Source organism: Ischnura elegans, chromosome 13 (genome assembly GCF_921293095.1).
Source record: "Ischnura elegans chromosome 13, ioIscEleg1.1, whole genome shotgun sequence".
Taxonomy (NCBI): domain Eukaryota; kingdom Metazoa; phylum Arthropoda; class Insecta; order Odonata; family Coenagrionidae; genus Ischnura; species Ischnura elegans.
The window spans coordinates 8,309,395-8,327,125 of NC_060258.1; the positions used below are offsets into that span (position 1 = coordinate 8,309,395).

Genomic DNA, 17,731 nt, shown 5'->3' on the forward strand with positions numbered 1-17,731 from the left:
TGATACAGTAGACCCTCGTTAATACGAACAACGTTATTACGAACCTCCGGTTTTTCGATGCCGTGAACTTCGTAATAACGAGAGTTTACTTTATTCTCTTCTTTCCTGATTATAAAAATTAGAATAAGCGATATATTTTTCGAGGTTACTATTTTCCATTTACTCTGCCACAAGCTTTGTGTGATTTAGGCAATTAAAAAAATGTGAAACCACTCTTTTGGAGTTTGAAATTCATTTTGAATCTTATTCGATGTGGAAACTCTCCAATATCCTCGCAATTGTGTGCCTTGTGCTGCTGTTTGAGGAAACTAACCAATCAAGCAATCTGTAATGGCACGCTCATGTTTGCTTTGAGGGATGCATTGCTTCAGTATTCACCACTGTTCACAGTATCATCCATTAAGGTCCTCTGTGGAATTTAATCATTGTAATAATAATAGTAATATCCCTTCCTACAAAGTTCACTAGTCATCATATTTGTATGGACCAAAAGATAGGAATACTTTTTATGAGTAATATTCGATTAAATTTGTTTGCATTATTATTTGTAATACATGCATTACTTGCTGGATTAGATCATGTAAAGTTAATAGTATTCATATTATTTGAGTACCTTTATTTTGTTTGTGCTCAGAATATATAATCATCATATTGATTAACCTGTTAAGGTTTTATAACAATGTAATGCGTGATTGGTACAGTTTTTTTGCATTTGTGTCAACACGCTATGCAAGAAGCTAAGAGTGACTGGCTAAAATAACTGATACAGTAGGCTCTCGTTAATACGAACAACGTTATTACGAACCTCCGGTTTTTCGGTCCCGTGAACTTCGTAATAACGAGTCTATAGTATCCTCTTATTTCATGGCTATAAAAATTAGAATAAGCGATATATTTTTCGAGGTTACTATTTTTCATTTACTCTGCCACAGGCTTTGTGTGACCGTGAATTGAATTAAATTGCAGATTACCAGTGCAGTAAGTCTCAGAGGACCTTAAAACAACGATTTATGTGTGGACTGGCTTGGGCTTTTTATATACAGTATTGGCGGTGTGATTGTAAAAGTGGTTTGATACACTACCGAGAGTCATTTTATCCTTTTGTATACTGTGATGTATGTGTTTTGTTATATTTGTGTCGGTACGATACTTAAGAAGGTGGGCAAATGTTCAAAGCTTTCTTTTGTGCATTGTAACCTCGTGATCACGATCGAACATGATTTTGCTACATCATGTTCTTGAAAGTCATGTTTGTTGTGATTATTCCCCTGTAAATAAACTATGAATTTTACCCTCTTTTTTGTCTATCCTGAATTGTATGAGATTTTGAAAATATATTCATATATATATCCTATTTCTACATTGATTGCATTTTTATTTCATTCTCCTTTTCTAATTCATAATATTCCGACTGTAAATGAGAGGTAAGTGCAGAAGGTTGAAAAATGGAAATTTACTTAGTGTGTGTGCTCAATTGCAGTGAAATGTCTTTATAACGAACGGCAGTGTGACGACATTTTCAGTAAAGCGAAATTATTCTCCATCCCGTATAATTCGATTTAACGATATATCAGTTTAACGAGTGTGTTTCGGCTGTCAGTAGGATTTCGTTACAAAGACATTTCACTGTAGTTGGCAAATATACCAAATCCGCATACAAGGGTGGAAAAAAATTACCACCCAAGGGTAATTGAACAGAAGATGAAGTGATTGCTTAAAAATAATTTCATGTGTAAATATTTAGCACACTTTTAGCGTCCTCTTGACGTATTGATGGCTAATCTAACGGCTCATATCTCAAACTTTTAGAAACTTTTCAGGAGGGCCAAAAATACGATTTGTTTTTTTTAAACTGTGCATAATTTTATTTGAATCAAAAAACCAAAAACACATGAAACCGAAAGGGAAGCGTACATTTGCAAAAACAGAGATGTTTTTTGCATCAATTTTATTTCCCTCCGAGTAAAATCTTCATTTCAGATGGAAGTCGCACAGCCCGAGGTAGGTATTTCACGGGGGGTGATCGAAAATAACGCATTGAAATTGTTCAACGAGCAGTTGGGCGGCATCAGCGCTGAGATGACAGGCGTTGCCATTGTAACATAATGTAACCAAGCCACCATGTTGTTTGTATATAATTTAAAACTAACAATGGTGGTGAGGGACGGGGAGATTGTTGTGAACGAAAAAAGGGAGTCGTGTATGGAGAGAAGGAAGATATGGACGTGAAGGAAGAGATAGACGTGTTGTAAGAGATTGGGAGATAAGTTAAAGTAGTGGTGTATTGAGAGACCGGAGGAAGAAATACGACAGAATTCAAAATCGGCAGGGAGAATAAGAGAACGCAGAGAAAAGGAGGCGACTACGAGAGGAGAAGAGAACGGGAGGAAAGGAATACGGCAGAACTCAAGACCCCCACACTGGTGCAGTTCATGGCGGTGGTTCAGTGAGTGGTAGTACGGATAATATAAATGGGATTGTGATAGTAATGGTGGCTTTTTGATGTTGTTTTTTTGCTCCCAAGTTTCAAAACATAGAGCTTGTTTTTGAATTGTACCGAAATTATTTGTTTAGTTACTAGTGGATATTCTTAAAACGTTACACAATGGATCGGAACACCTCCAGGAGTCAGCATGTCCCTTCTTTTGTTTCGAATGCGAATGGACGTAATGTTTCACACTGTTTAACACTTTTTGATGTTGTTTTTTTGCTCCCAAGTTTCAAAACATAGAGCTTGTTTTTGAATTGTACCGAAATTATTTGTTTAGTTACTAGTGGATATTCTTAAAACGTTACACCATGGATCGGAACACCTCCAGGAGTCAGCATGTCTCTTCTTTTGTTTCGAATGCGAATGGACGTAATGTTTCACACTGTTTAACAATCCGGCCGCAATGCGTTGAAATATATCTTTTTATCGGCACAAAGGTGGTTTATATGGTGCTTTGCTGAGCGAGCATTGAAAAAACATCCTTCATAATGGCGCGCTTTTGAAACTCATTTGTGGAGCGAAAACATCCAGAAGTTTATAATGCAACATTGAAAACTATATCTTATATATAACGACGTTCTTGTTCCATATAATATAATTGAACAAGAATGTCCTTATCCTAAAGGAATCTGAAATCTAGAAGGAAATTCCCATAAATAACACAAAAGGTTATTGTGTTATAACTAGGAAAAAAACGCATGTCTCTCAGTGACAAGCTACCTGCGTTTTTTGGGCTCGCAAAAAAAGTTTTTTCAATTTTCCAAAAACCAATGGTACTCGTTTTATGGATCACCACGGTACTTAGGACTCGAAACCACAAATAATCACTCTTCGTTCAATATATTCCTGCAGACGTCTAATGCTTCTTCACCAAAGTTACACCGTTTTCCCTGCGGAACCTTCACAAAAATTAGCTCACGATATGTACTCTGAGGCAGAAAAAAATATCCGTACCCCCTATTCCTGCCCGAGGCACTGTTTAGTGCACCTTGGATGCATCAAAAATATTTATTGATAACTTCCGTATCCGTCTTATCTTCCATAAAGGCCGTTTCACACGGTACACGGAATTGCGCATGTTAGAGATGCATTAATTTCTAAAATGGCGCGGAATTGCGCGAATGCATTAACGAAATTAGAACAGGGGCTATTTTGCCGTCTCGCATCCATGCATTCTCGCATGTGTTCTAGCAATTCACCGCTTTACACGACGCAATTTTGATTGCGCCTTCACACGTACGTCAGACTGCGCAATTCCGTGTACCGTGTAAAACGGCCTTAAGAATTGAGATACTTGAGTACGGTATTCTTTCGCCGTAATTTATTTCGATCTTTTTTAAGTTACCTGGATGAAACTCGGACACTAATTAGTATTTGATAATTAAAAAAATAAAAAATAACGAAAAATTAGAATTTCTCCACATTAAAACGTATAAAATTAAAACTTAAAAAAAAAAAATTACTACACTATGTAAATACCTAAATTCATAATAAAAACATTTAAAATCAAAGTTCATTCAGTATTTAAAAAGTTGAAATACAAAAACATTGACATTCTATAAAAGTGTGTTCCAATTGGTTAATTCCTCATCCAATGAGTAGTATCGTGTATTCATTCAACTGTCAAGTGTATGTATGGATGACAGCATTCTTTTAAATTCCAAGTCGCACTTTAAATTTATTTCACACTTCGCAGTGAAATAGCGTTTTAAACAAGGATTATAAAAATTCCAGTTAAATTATTAATTTTTTCACTCTCCTATATAAAACGCAATTCAAAGAAGGTTATAGTATCCCTGTAAATTTTTTAATAATTTCACTCTTCATAGTGAAATCGCGTTTCAAAGATGGATAATAAAAATCCCCGCTAAATTTATAATTTTTTCACTGCTATTAGTGACATCGCATTTAAAACACCGATTATCTTACCCGAGTAATATTTTTAGTTTTTTCAATCTTCTGAGTGAAATCGCGTTTCAAACAAGGATTCTCAAATCCCAGTCAAATTTAAAATATTTTTACTCTTCGCAATGGAAAAGTTTTTAAAAATATGATTATAAAATTTCCAGTTTAAAAAATGTTCACTCTTCTAAGTAAAACCGCATTTTAAACAAAGAAATTGTATCCCTGTAAAATTTTAAATGTTTTCACTCTTCGTGGTGAAATCGGGATTAAAAAACATGGATTGTAGAAATAGCAACAAAATTATAATTTATTCACTGTTAGTAGTGAAATCGCATTTAAAACAAGGGTTATCATACCCCAGTCATATTTTTAATATTTTCACTCATCCAAGTGAAATCGCGTTTTAAACAAGGATTCTCAAATCCCAGTCAAATTTAAAATATTTTTACTCTTCGCAATGGAAAAGTTTAAAAAAATATGATTATAAAATTTCCAGTTTAAAAAATGTTCACTCTTCCAAGTAAAACCGAATTTTAAACAAGGAATTTGTATCCCTGTAAAATTTTAAATATTTTCACTCTTCGCAGATGAAATCGGGATTGAAACATGGATTAAAAAATACCAGCAAAATTATAATTTATTCACTGTTAGTAGTAAAATCGCATTTAAAACAAGGGTTATCATACCCGAGTCATATTTTGAATATTTTCACTCTTCCAAGTGAAATCGCTTTTAAAAAAGGATTCTCAAATCCCAGTCAAATTTATAATATTTTTACTCTTCGCAATGGAAAAGTTTTTAAAAATATGATTATAAAATTTCCAGTTTAAAATATGTTCACTCTTCTAAGTAAAACCGCATTTTAAACAAGGAATTTGTATCCCTGAAAATTTTTAAATATTTTCACTCTTTGCAGCTGAAATCGGGATTAAAACATGGATTAAAAAAATACCAGCAAAATTATAATTTATTCACTGTTAGTAGTGAAATCGCATTTTAAAAACTTGTTATTACACCCGAGTCATATTTTGAATATTTTCACTCTTCCAAGTGAAATCGCGTTTTAAACAAGGATTCTGAAATCCGAGTCAAATTTAAAATATTTTTACTCATCGCAATGGAAATGTGTTATAAAATATGATTATAAAATTTCCAGTTTAAAAAATGTTCACTCTTCTAAGTAAAACCGCATTTTAAACAAGGAAATTGTATCCCTGTAAAATTTTAAATATTTTCACTCTTCGTAGTGAAATCGGGATTAAAACATGGATTATAAAAATACCAGCGAAATTAATATTTATTCACTGTTAGTAGTGAAATCGCATTTAAAACAAGGATTATCATATCCGAGTCATTTTTTATATATTTTCACTCTTCCAAGTGAAATCGCGTTTTAAACAAGGATTCTCAAATCCCAGTCAAATTTAAAATATTTTTACTCTTCGCAATGGAAAATTTTTAAAAATATGATTATAAAATTTCCAGTTTAAAAAATGTTCACTCTTCTAAGTAAAACAGCATTTTAAACAAAGAATATGTATCCCTGTAAAATTTTAAATGTTTTCAGTCTTCGTGGTAAAATCGGGATTAAAACATGGATTGTAGAAATACCAGCAAAATTATAATTTATTCACTGTTAGTAGTGAAATCGCATTTAAAACAAGGGTTATCATATCCGAGTCATATTTTTAATATATTCACTCTTCCAAGTGAAATCGCGGTTTAAACAAGGATTCTCAAACCCCAGTCAAATTTAAAATATTTTTACTCTTCGCAATGGAAAAGTTTTTAAAAATATGATTATAAAATTTCAAGTTTAAAAAATGTTCACTCTTCTAAGTAAAACCGCATTTTAAACAAGGAATTTGTATCCCTGTAAAACTTTAAATATTTTCACTCTTCGTAGTGAAATCGGGATTAAAACATGGATTATAAAAATACCAGCAAAATTATAATTTATTCACTGTTAGTAGTAAAATCGCATTTAAAACATGGGTTATCATACCCTGGTCATATTTTGAATATTTTCACTCTTCCAAGTGAAATCGCGTTTTAAACAAGGATTCTCAAATCCCAGTCAAATTTATAATATTTTTACTCTTCGCAATGGAAAAGTTTTTAAAAATATGATTATAAAATTTCCAGTTTAAAAAATGTTCACTCTTCTAAGTAAAACCGCATTTTAAACAAGGAATTTGTGTCTCTGTAAAATGTTAAATATTTTCACTCTTCGTAGTGAAATCGGGATTAAAATATGGATTATAAAAATACCAGAAAAATTATAATTTATTCACTGTTAGTAATGAAATCGCATTTAAAACAAGGGTTATCATATCCGAGTCATATTTTGAATATTTTCACTCTTCCAAGTGAAATCGCGTTTTAAACAAGGATTCTCAAATCCCACTCAAATTTATAATATTTTTACTCTTCGCAATGGAAATGTGTTTTAAAATATGATTATAAAATTTCCAGTTTGAAAAATGTTCACTCTTCTAAGTAAAACCGCATTTTAAACAAGGAATTTGTATCCCTGTAAAATTTTAAATATTTTTACTCTTTGTGGTGAAATCGGGATTAAAACATGGATTATAAAAATACCAGCAAAATTATAATTTATTCACTGTTAGTAGTGAAATCGCATTTAAAACATGGGTTATCATACCCGAGTCATATTTTTAATATTTTCACTCTTCCAAGTGAAATCGCGTTTTAAACAAGGATTCTCAAATCCCAGTCAAATTTAAAATATTTTTACTCTTCGCAATGGAAAATTTTTAAAAATATGATTATAAAATTTCAAGTTTAAAAAATGTTCACTCTTCTAAGTAAAATCGCATTTTAAACAAAGAATTTGTATCCCTGTAAAATTTTAAATGTTTTCAGTCTTCGTGGTAAAATCGGGATTAAAACATGGATTGTAGAAATACCAGCAAAATTATAATTTATTCACTGTTAGTAGTGAAATCGCATTTAAAACAAGGGTTATCATTTCCGAGTCATATTTTTAATATATTCACTCTTCCAAGTGAAATCGCGGTTTAAACAAGGATTCTCAAACCCCAGTGAAATTTAAAATATTTTTACTCTTCGCAATGGAAAAGTTTTTAAAAATATGATTATAAAATTTCAAGTTTAAAAAATGTTCACTCTTCTAAGTAAAACCGCATTTTAAACAAGGAATTTTTATCCCTGTAAAACTTTAAATATTTTCACTCTTCGTAGTGAAATCGGGATTAAAACATGGATTATAAAAATACCAGCAAAATTATAATTTATTCACTGTTAGTAGTAAAATCGCATTTAAAACAAGGGTTATCATACCCGAGTCATATTTTGAATATTTTCACTCTTCCAAGTGAAATCGCTTTTAAAAAAGGATTCTCAAATCCCAGTCAAATTTATAATATTTTTACTCTTCGCAATGGAAAAGTTTTTAAAAATATGATTATAAAATTTCCAGTTTAAAAAATGTTCACTCTTCTAAGTAAAACCGCATTTTAAACAAGGAATTTGTGTCCCTGTAAAATGTAAAATATTTTCACTCTTCGTAGTGAAATCGGGATTAAAATATGGATTATAAAAATACCAGCAAAATTATAATTTATTCACTGTTAGTAGTGAAATCGCATTTCAAACAAGGGTTATCATATCCGAGTCATATTTTTAATATTTTCACTATTCCAAGTGAAATCGCGTTTTAAACAAGGATTCTCAAATCCCACTCAAATTTATAATATTTTTACTCTTCGCAATGGAAATGTGTTTTAAAATATGATTATAAAATTTCCAGTTTAAAAAATGTTCACTCTTCTAAGTAAAACCGCATTTTAAACAAGGAATTTGTATCCCTGTAAAATTTTAAATATTTTCACTCTTCGTAGTGAAATCGGGATTAAAACATGGATTATAAAAATACCAGCAAAATTATAATTTTTTCACTGTTAGTAGTGAAATCGCATTTAAAACAAGGGTTATCATAACCGACTCATATTTTTAATATTTTCACTCTTCCAAGTGAAATCGCGTTTTAAACAAGGATTCTCAAATCCCAGTCAAATTTAAAATATTTTTAGTCTTCGCAATGGAAAATTTTTAAAAATATGATTATAAAATTTCCAGTTTAAAAAATGTTCACTCTTCTAAGTAAAACAGCATTTTAAACAAAGAATTTGTATCCCTGTAAAATTTTAAATGTTTTCAGTCTTCGCAGATGAAATCGGGATTAAAACATGGATTATAAAAATACCAACAAAATTAAAATTTATTCACTGTTAGTAGTGAAATCGCATTTAAAACAAGGGTTATCATACCCGAGTCATATTTTTAATATATTCACTCTTCCAAGTGAAATCGCGGTTTAAACAAGGATTCTCAAACCCCAGTCAAATTTAAAATATTTTTACTCTTCGCAATGGAAAAGTTTTTAAAAATATGATTATAAAATTTCAAGTTTAAAAAATGTTCACTCCTCTAAGTAAAACCGCATTTTAAACAAGGAATTTGTATCCCTGTAAAACTTTAAATATTTTCACTCTTCGTAGTGAAATCGGGATTAAAACATGGATTATAAAAATACCAGCAAAATTATAATTTATTCACTGTTAGTAGTAAAATCGCATTTAAAACAAGGGTTATCATACCCTAGTCATATTTTGAATATTTTCACTCTTCCAAGTGAAATCGCGTTTTAAACAAGGATTCTCAAATCCCAGTCAAATTTATAATATTTTTACTCTTCGCAATGGAAAAGTTTTTAAAAATATGATTATAAAATTTCCAGTTTAAAAAATGTTCACTCTTCTAAGTAAAACCGCATTTTAAACAAGGAATTTTTATCCCTGTAAAACTTTAAATATTTTCACTCTTCGTAGTGAAATCGGGATTAAAACATGGATTATAAAAATACCAGCAAAATTATAATTTATTCACTGTTAGTAGTAAAATCGCATTTAAAACAAGGGTTATCATACCCGAGTCATATTTTGAATATTTTCACTCTTCCAAGTGAAATCGCTTTTAAAAAAGGATTCTCAAATCCCAGTCAAATTTATAATATTTTTACTCTTCGCAATGGAAAAGTTTTTAAAAATATGATTATAAAATTTCCAGTTTAAAAAATGTTCACTCTTCTAAGTAAAACCGCATTTTAAACAAGGAATTTGTGTCCCTGTAAAATGTAAAATATTTTCACTCTTCGTAGTGAAATCGGGATTAAAATATGGATTATAAAAATACCAGCAAAATTATAATTTATTCACTGTTAGTAGTGAAATCGCATTTCAAACAAGGGTTATCATATCCGAGTCATATTTTTAATATTTTCACTCTTCCAAGTGAAATCGCGTTTTAAACAAGGATTCTCAAATCCCACTCAAATTTATAATATTTTTACTCTTCGCAATGGAAATGTGTTTTAAAATATGATTATAAAATTTCCAGTTTAAAAAATGTTCACTCTTCTAAGTAAAACCGCATTTTAAACAAGGAAATTGTTTCCCGGAAAACTTTTAAATATTTTCACTCTTCGTAGTGAAATCGGGATTAAAACATGGATTATAAAAATACCAGCAAAATTATAATTTTTTCACTGTTAGTAGTGAAATCGCATTTAAAACAAGGGTTATCATAACCGACTCATATTTTTAATATTTTCACTCTTCCAAGTGAAATCGCGTTTTAAACAAGGATTCTCAAATCCCAGTCAAATTTAAAATATTTTTAGTCTTCGCAATGGAAAATTTTTAAAAATATGATTATAAAATTTCCAGTTTAAAAAATGTTCACTCTTCTAAGTAAAACAGCATTTTAAACAAAGAATTTGTATCCCTGTAAAATTTTAAATGTTTTCAGTCTTCGCAGATGAAATCGGGATTAAAACATGGATTATAAAAATACCAACAAAATTAAAATTTATTCACTGTTAGTAGTGAAATCGCATTTAAAACAAGGGTTATCATACCCGAGTCATATTTTTAATATATTCACTCTTCCAAGTGAAATCGCGGTTTAAACAAGGATTCTCAAACCCCAGTCAAATTTAAAATATTTTTACTCTTCGCAATGGAAAAGTTTTTAAAAATATGATTATAAAATTTCAAGTTTAAAAAATGTTCACTCCTCTAAGTAAAACCGCATTTTAAACAAGGAATTTGTATCCCTGTAAAACTTTAAATATTTTCACTCTTCGTAGTGAAATCGGGATTAAAACATGGATTATAAAAATACCAGCAAAATTATAATTTATTCACTGTTAGTAGTAAAATCGCATTTAAAACAAGGGTTATCATACCCTAGTCATATTTTGAATATTTTCACTCTTCCAAGTGAAATCGCGTTTTAAACAAGGATTCTCAAATCCCAGTCAAATTTAAAATATTTTTACTCTTCGCAATGGAAAAGTTTTTAAAAATATGATTATAAAATTTCCAGTTTAAAAAATGTTCACTCTTCTAAGTAAAACCGCATTTTAAACAAGGAATTTGTGTCCCTGTAAAATGTAAAATATTTTCACTCTTCGTAGTGAAATCGGGATTAAAATATGGATTATAAAAATACCAGCAAAATTATAATTTATTCACTGTTAGTAGTGAAATCGCATTTCAAACAAGGGTTATCATATCCGAGTCATATTTTTAATATTTTCACTCTTCCAAGTGAAATCGCGTTTTAAACAAGGATTCTCAAATCCCACTCAAATTTATAATATTTTTACTCTTCGCAATGGAAATGTGTTTTAAAATATGATTATAAAATTTCCAGTTTAAAAAATGTTCACTCTTCTAAGTAAAACCGCATTTTAAACAAGGAAATTGTTTCCCGGAAAACTTTTAAATATTTTCACTCTTCGTAGTGAAATCGGGATTAAAACATGGATTATAAAAATACCAGCAAAATTATAATTTTTTCACTGTTAGTAGTGAAATCGCATTTAAAACAAGGGTTATCATAACCGACTCATATTTTTAATATTTTCACTCTTCCAAGTGAAATCGCGTTTTAAACAAGGATTCTCAAATCCCAGTCAAATTTAAAATATTTTTACTCTTCGCAATGGAAAATTTTTAAAAATATGATTATAAAATTTCCAGTTTAAAAAATGTTCACTCTTCTAAGTAAAACAGCATTTTAAACAAAGAATTTGTATCCCTGTAAAATTTTAAATGTTTTCAGTCTTCGCAGATGAAATCGGGATTAAAACATGGATTATAAAAATACCAACAAAATTAAAATTTATTCACTGTTAGTAGTGAAATCGCATTTAAAACAAGGGTTATCATACCCGAGTCATATTTTTAATATATTCACTCTTCCAAGTGAAATCGCGGTTTAAACAAGGATTCTCAAACCCCAGTCAAATTTAAAATATTTTTACTCTTCGCAATGGAAAAGTTTTTAAAAATATGATTATAAAATTTCAAGTTTAAAAAATGTTCACTCCTCTAAGTAAAACCGCATTTTAAACAAGGAATTTGTATCCCTGTAAAACTTTAAATATTTTCACTCTTCGTAGTGAAATCGGGATTAAAACATGGATTATAAAAATACCAGCAAAATTATAATTTATTCACTGTTAGTAGTAAAATCGCATTTAAAACAAGGGTTATCATACCCTAGTCATATTTTGAATATTTTCACTCTTCCAAGTGAAATCGCGTTTTAAACAAGGATTCTCAAATCCCAGTCAAATTTATAATATTTTTACTCTTCGCAATGGAAAAGTTTTTAAAAATATGATTATAAAATTTCCAGTTTAAAAAATGTTCACTCTTCTAAGTAAAACCGCATTTTAAACAAGGAATTTGTGTCCCTGTAAAATGTTAAATATTTTCACTCTTCGTAGTGAAATCGGGATTAAAATATGGATTATAAAAATACCAGCAAAATTATAATTTTTTCACTGTTAGTAGTGAAATCGCATTTAAAACAAGGGTTATCATACCCGAGTCATATTTTTAATATTTTCACTCTTCCAAGTGAAATCGCGTTTTAAACAAGGATTCTCAAATCCCAGTCAAATTTAAAATATTTTTACTCTTCGCAATGGAAAATTTTTAAAAATATGATTATAAAATTACCAGTTTAAAAAATGTTCACTCTTCTAAGTAAAACAGCATTTTAAACAAAGAATATGTATCCCTGTAAAATTTTAAATGTTTTCAGTCTTCGTGGTAAAATCGGTTTTAAAACATGGATTGTAGAAATACCAGCAAAATTATAATTTATTCACTGTTAGTAGTGAAATCGCATTTAAAACAAGGGTTATGATATCCGAGTCATATTTTTAATATATTCACTCTTCCAAGTGAAATCGCGGTTTAAACAAGGATTCTCAAACCCCAGTCAAATTTAAAATATTTTTACTCTTCGCAATGGAAAAGTTTTTAAAAATATGATTATAAAATTTCAAGTTTAAAAAATGTTCACTCTTCTAAGTAAAACCGCATTTTAAACAAGGAATTTGTATCCCTGTAAAACTTTAAATATTTTCACTCTTCGTAGTGAAATCGGGATTAAAACATGGATTATAAAAATACCAGCAAAATTATAATTTATTCACTGTTAGTAGTAAAATCGCATTTAAAACAAGGGTTATCATACCCTAGTCATATTTTGAATATTTTTTCTCTTCCAAGTGAAATCGCGTTTTAAACAAGGATTCTCAAATCCCAGTCAAATTTATAATATTTTTACTCTTCGCAATGGAAAAGTTTTTAAAAATATGATTATAAAATTTCCAGTTTAAAAAATGTTCACTCTTCTAAGTAAAACCGCATTTTAAACAAGGAATTTGTGTCTCTGTAAAATGTTAAATATTTTCACTCTTCGTAGTGAAATCGGGATTAAAATATGGATTATAAAAATACCAGAAAAATTATAATTTATTCACTGTTAGTAATGAAATCGCATTTAAAACAAGGGTTATCATATCCGAGTCATATTTTTAATATTTTCACTCTTCCAAGTGAAATCGCGTTTTAAACAAGGATTCTCAAATCCCACTAAAATTTATAATATTTTTACTCTTCGCAATGGAAATGTGTTTTAAAATATGATTATAAAATTTCCAGTTTGAAAAATGTTCACTCTTCTAAGTAAAACCGCATTTTAAACAAGGAATTTGTATCCCTGTAAAATTTTAAATATTTTTACTCTTTGTGGTGAAATCGGGATTAAAACATGGATTATAAAAATACCAGCAAAATTATAATTTTTTCACTGTTAGTAGTGAAATCGCATTTAAAACAAGGGTTATCATACCCGAGTCATATTTTTAATATTTTCACTCTTCCAAGTGAAATCGCGTTTTAAACAAGGATTCTCAAATCCCAGTCAAATTTAAAATATTTTTACTCTTCGCAATGGAAATGTGTTTTAAAATATGATTATAAAATTTCCAGTTTGAAAAATGTTCACTCTTCTAAGTAAAACCGCATTTTAAACAAGGATTTTGTATCCCTGTAAAATTTTAAATATTTTTACTCTTTGTGATGAAATCGGGATTAAAACATGGATTATAAAAATACCAGCAAAATTATAATTTTTTCACTGTTAGTAGTGAAATCGCATTTAAAACAAGGGTTATCATACCCGAGTCATATTTTTAATATTTTCACTCTTCCAAGTGAAATCGCGTTTTAAACAAGGATTCTCAAATCCCAGTCAAATTTAAAATATTTTTACTCTTCGCAATGGAAAATTTTTAAAAATATGATTATAAAATTTCAAGTTTAAAAAATGTTCACTCTTCTAAGTAAAATCGCATTTTAAACAAAGAATTTGTATCCCTGTAAAATTTTAAATGTTTTCAGTCTTCGTGGTAAAATCGGGATTAAAACATGGATTGTAGAAATACCAGCAAAATTATAATTTATTCACTGTTAGTAGTGAAATCGCATTTAAAACAAGGGTTATCATATCCGAGTCATATTTTTAATATATTCACTCTTCCAAGTGAAATCGCGGTTTAAACAAGGATTCTCAAACCCCAGTCAAATTTAAAATATTTTTACTCTTCGCAATGGAAAAGTTTTTAAAAATATGATTATAAAATTTCAAGTTTAAAAAATGTTCACTCTTCTAAGTAAAACCGCATTTTAAACAAGGAATTTTTATCCCTGTAAAACTTTAAATATTTTCACTCTTCGTAGTGAAATCGGGATTAAAACATGGATTATAAAAATACCAGCAAAATTATAATTTATTCACTGTTAGTAGTAAAATCGCATTTAAAACAAGGGTTATCATACCCGAGTCATATTTTGAATATTTTCACTCTTCCAAGTGAAATCGCTTTTAAAAAAGGATTCTCAAATCCCAGTCAAATTTATAATATTTTTACTCTTCGCAATGGAAAAGTTTTTAAAAATATGATTATAAAATTTCCAGTTAAAAAAATGTTCACTCTTCTAAGTAAAACCGCATTTTAAACAAGGAATTTGTGTCCCTGTAAAATGTAAAATATTTTCACTCTTCGTAGTGAAATCGGGATTAAAATATGGATTATAAAAATACCAGCAAAATTATAATTTATTCACTGTTAGTAGTGAAATCGCATTTAAAACAAGGGTTATCATATCCGAGTCATATTTTTAATATTTTCACTCTTCCAAGTGAAATCGCGTTTTAAACAAGGATTCTCAAATCCCACTCAAATTTATAATATTTTTACTCTTCGCAATGGAAATGTGTTTTAAAATATGATTATAAAATTTCCAGTTTAAAAAATGTTCACTCTTCTAAGTAAAACCGCATTTTAAACAAGGAATTTGTATCCCTGTAAAATTTTAAATATTTTCACTCTTCGTAGTGAAATCGGGATTAAAACATGGATTATAAAAATACCAGCAAAATTATAATTTATTCACTGTTAGTAGTGAAATCGCATTTAAAACAAGGGTTATCATAACCGACTCATATTTTTAATATTTTCACTCTTCCAAGTGAAATCGCGTTTTAAACAAGGATTCTCAAATCCCAGTCAAATTTAAAATATTTTTAGTCTTCGCAATGGAAAATTTTTAAAAATATGATTATAAAATTTCCAGTTTAAAAAATGTTCACTCTTCTAAGTAAAACAGCATTTTAAACAAAGAATTTGTATCCCTGTAAAATTTTAAATGTTTTCAGTCTTCGCAGATGAAATCGGGATTAAAACATGGATTATAAAAATACCAACAAAATTAAAATTTATTCACTGTTAGTAGTGAAATCGCATTTAAAACAAGGGTTATCATACCCGAGTCATATTTTTAATATATTCACTCTTCCAAGTGAAATCGCGGTTTAAACAAGGATTCTCAAACCCCAGTCAAATTTAAAATATTTTTACTCTTCGCAATGGAAAAGTTTTTAAAAATATGATTATAAAATTTCAAGTTTAAAAATGTTCACTGATCTAAGTAAAACCGCATTTTAAACAAGGAATTTGTATCCCTGTAAAACTTTAAATATTTTCACTCTTCGTAGTGAAATCGGGATTAAAACATGGATTATAAAAATACCAGCAAAATTATAATTTATTCACTGTTAGTAGTAAAATCGCATTTAAAACAAGGGTTATCATACCCTAGTCATATTTTGAATATTTTCACTCTTCCAAGTGAAATCGCGTTTTAAACAAGGATTCTCAAATCCCAGTCAAATTTATAATATTTTTACTCTTCGCAATGGAAAAGTTTTTAAAAATATGATTATAAAATTTCCAGTTTAAAAAATGTTCACTCTTCTAAGTAAAACCGCATTTTAAACAAGGAATTTGTGTCTCTGTAAAATGTTAAATATTTTCACTCTTCGTAGTGAAATCGGGATATAATATGGATTATAAAAATACCAGAAAAATTATAATTTTTTCACTGTTAGTAGTGAAATCGCATTTAAAACAAGGGTTATCATACCCGAGTCATATTTTTAATATTTTCACTCTTCCAAGTGAAATCGCGTTTTAAACAAGGATTCTCAAATCCCAGTCAAATTTAAAATATTTTTACTCTTCGCAATGGAAAATTTTTAAAAATATGATTATAAAATTTCCAGTTTAAAAAATGTTCACTCTTCTAAGTAAAACAGCATTTTAAACAAAGAATATGTATCCCTGTAAAATTTTAAATGTTTTCAGTCTTCGTGGTAAAATCGGGATTAAAACATGGATTGTAGAAATACCAGCAAAATTATAATTTATTCACTGTTAGTAGTGAAATCGCATTTAAAACAAGGGTTATGATATCCGAGTCATATTTTTAATATATTCACTCTTCCAAGTGAAATCGCGGTTTAAACAAGGATTCTCAAACCCCAGTCAAATTTAAAATATTTTTACTCTTCGCAATGGAAAAGTTTTTAAAAATATGATTATAAAATTTCAAGTTTAAAAAATGTTCACTCTTCTAAGTAAAACCGCATTTTAAACAAGGAATTTGTATCCCTGTAAAACTTTAAATATTTTCACTCTTCGTAGTGAAATCGGGATTAAAACATGGATTATAAAAATACCAGCAAAATTATAATTTATTCACTGTTAGTAGTAAAATCGCATTTAAAACAAGGGTTATCATACCCTAGTCATATTTTGAATATTTTGTCTCTTCCAAGTGAAATCGCGTTTTAAACAAGGATTCTCAAATCCCAGTCAAATTTATAATATTTTTACTCTTCGCAATGGAAAAGTTTTTAAAAATATGATTATAAAATTTCCAGTTTAAAAAATGTTCACTCTTCTAAGTAAAACCGCATTTTAAACAAGGAATTTGTGTCTCTGTAAAATGTTAAATATTTTCACTCTTCGTAGAGAAATCGGGATTAAAATATGGATTATAAAAATACCAGAAAAATTATAATTTATTCACTGTTAGTAATGAAATCGCATTTAAAACAAGGGTTATCATATCCTAGTCATATTTTTAATATTTTCACTCTTCCAAGTGAAATCGCGTTTTAAACAAGGATTCTCAAATCCCACTCAAATTTATAATATTTTTACTCTTCGCAATGGAAATGTGTTTTAAAATATGATTATAAAATTTCCAGTTTGAAAAATGGTCACTCTTCTAAGTAAAACCGCATTTTAAACAAGGAATTTGTATCCCTGTAAAATTTTAAATATTTTTACTCTTTGTGGTGAAATCGGGATTAAAACATGGATTATAAAAATACCAGCAAAATTATAATTTTTTCACTGTTAGTAGTGAAATCGCATTTAAAACAAGGGTTATCATACCCGAGTCATATTTTTAATATTTTCTCTCTTCCAAGTGAAATCGCGTTTTAAACAAGGATTCTCAAATCCCAGTCAAATTTAAAATTTTTTACTCTTCGCAATGGAAAATTTTAAAAAAT

General features: G+C 29.1%; 1 protein-coding gene across 1 annotated transcript in view; it reads left to right on the top strand.

Annotated features, from left to right (window-relative positions):
* LOC124170012 overlaps nt 1-1,354 on the top strand; it is a 99,778-nt gene extending 98,424 nt beyond the window's left edge. Inside the window, exon 7 of the mRNA XM_046548696.1 lies at nt 967-1,354. The gene's annotated coding sequence lies outside the window, so the exon portion shown is untranslated. The remainder of the gene's footprint in view (nt 1-966) is intronic.
* The last annotated feature ends 16,377 nt before the right edge of the window (nt 1,355-17,731 follow it).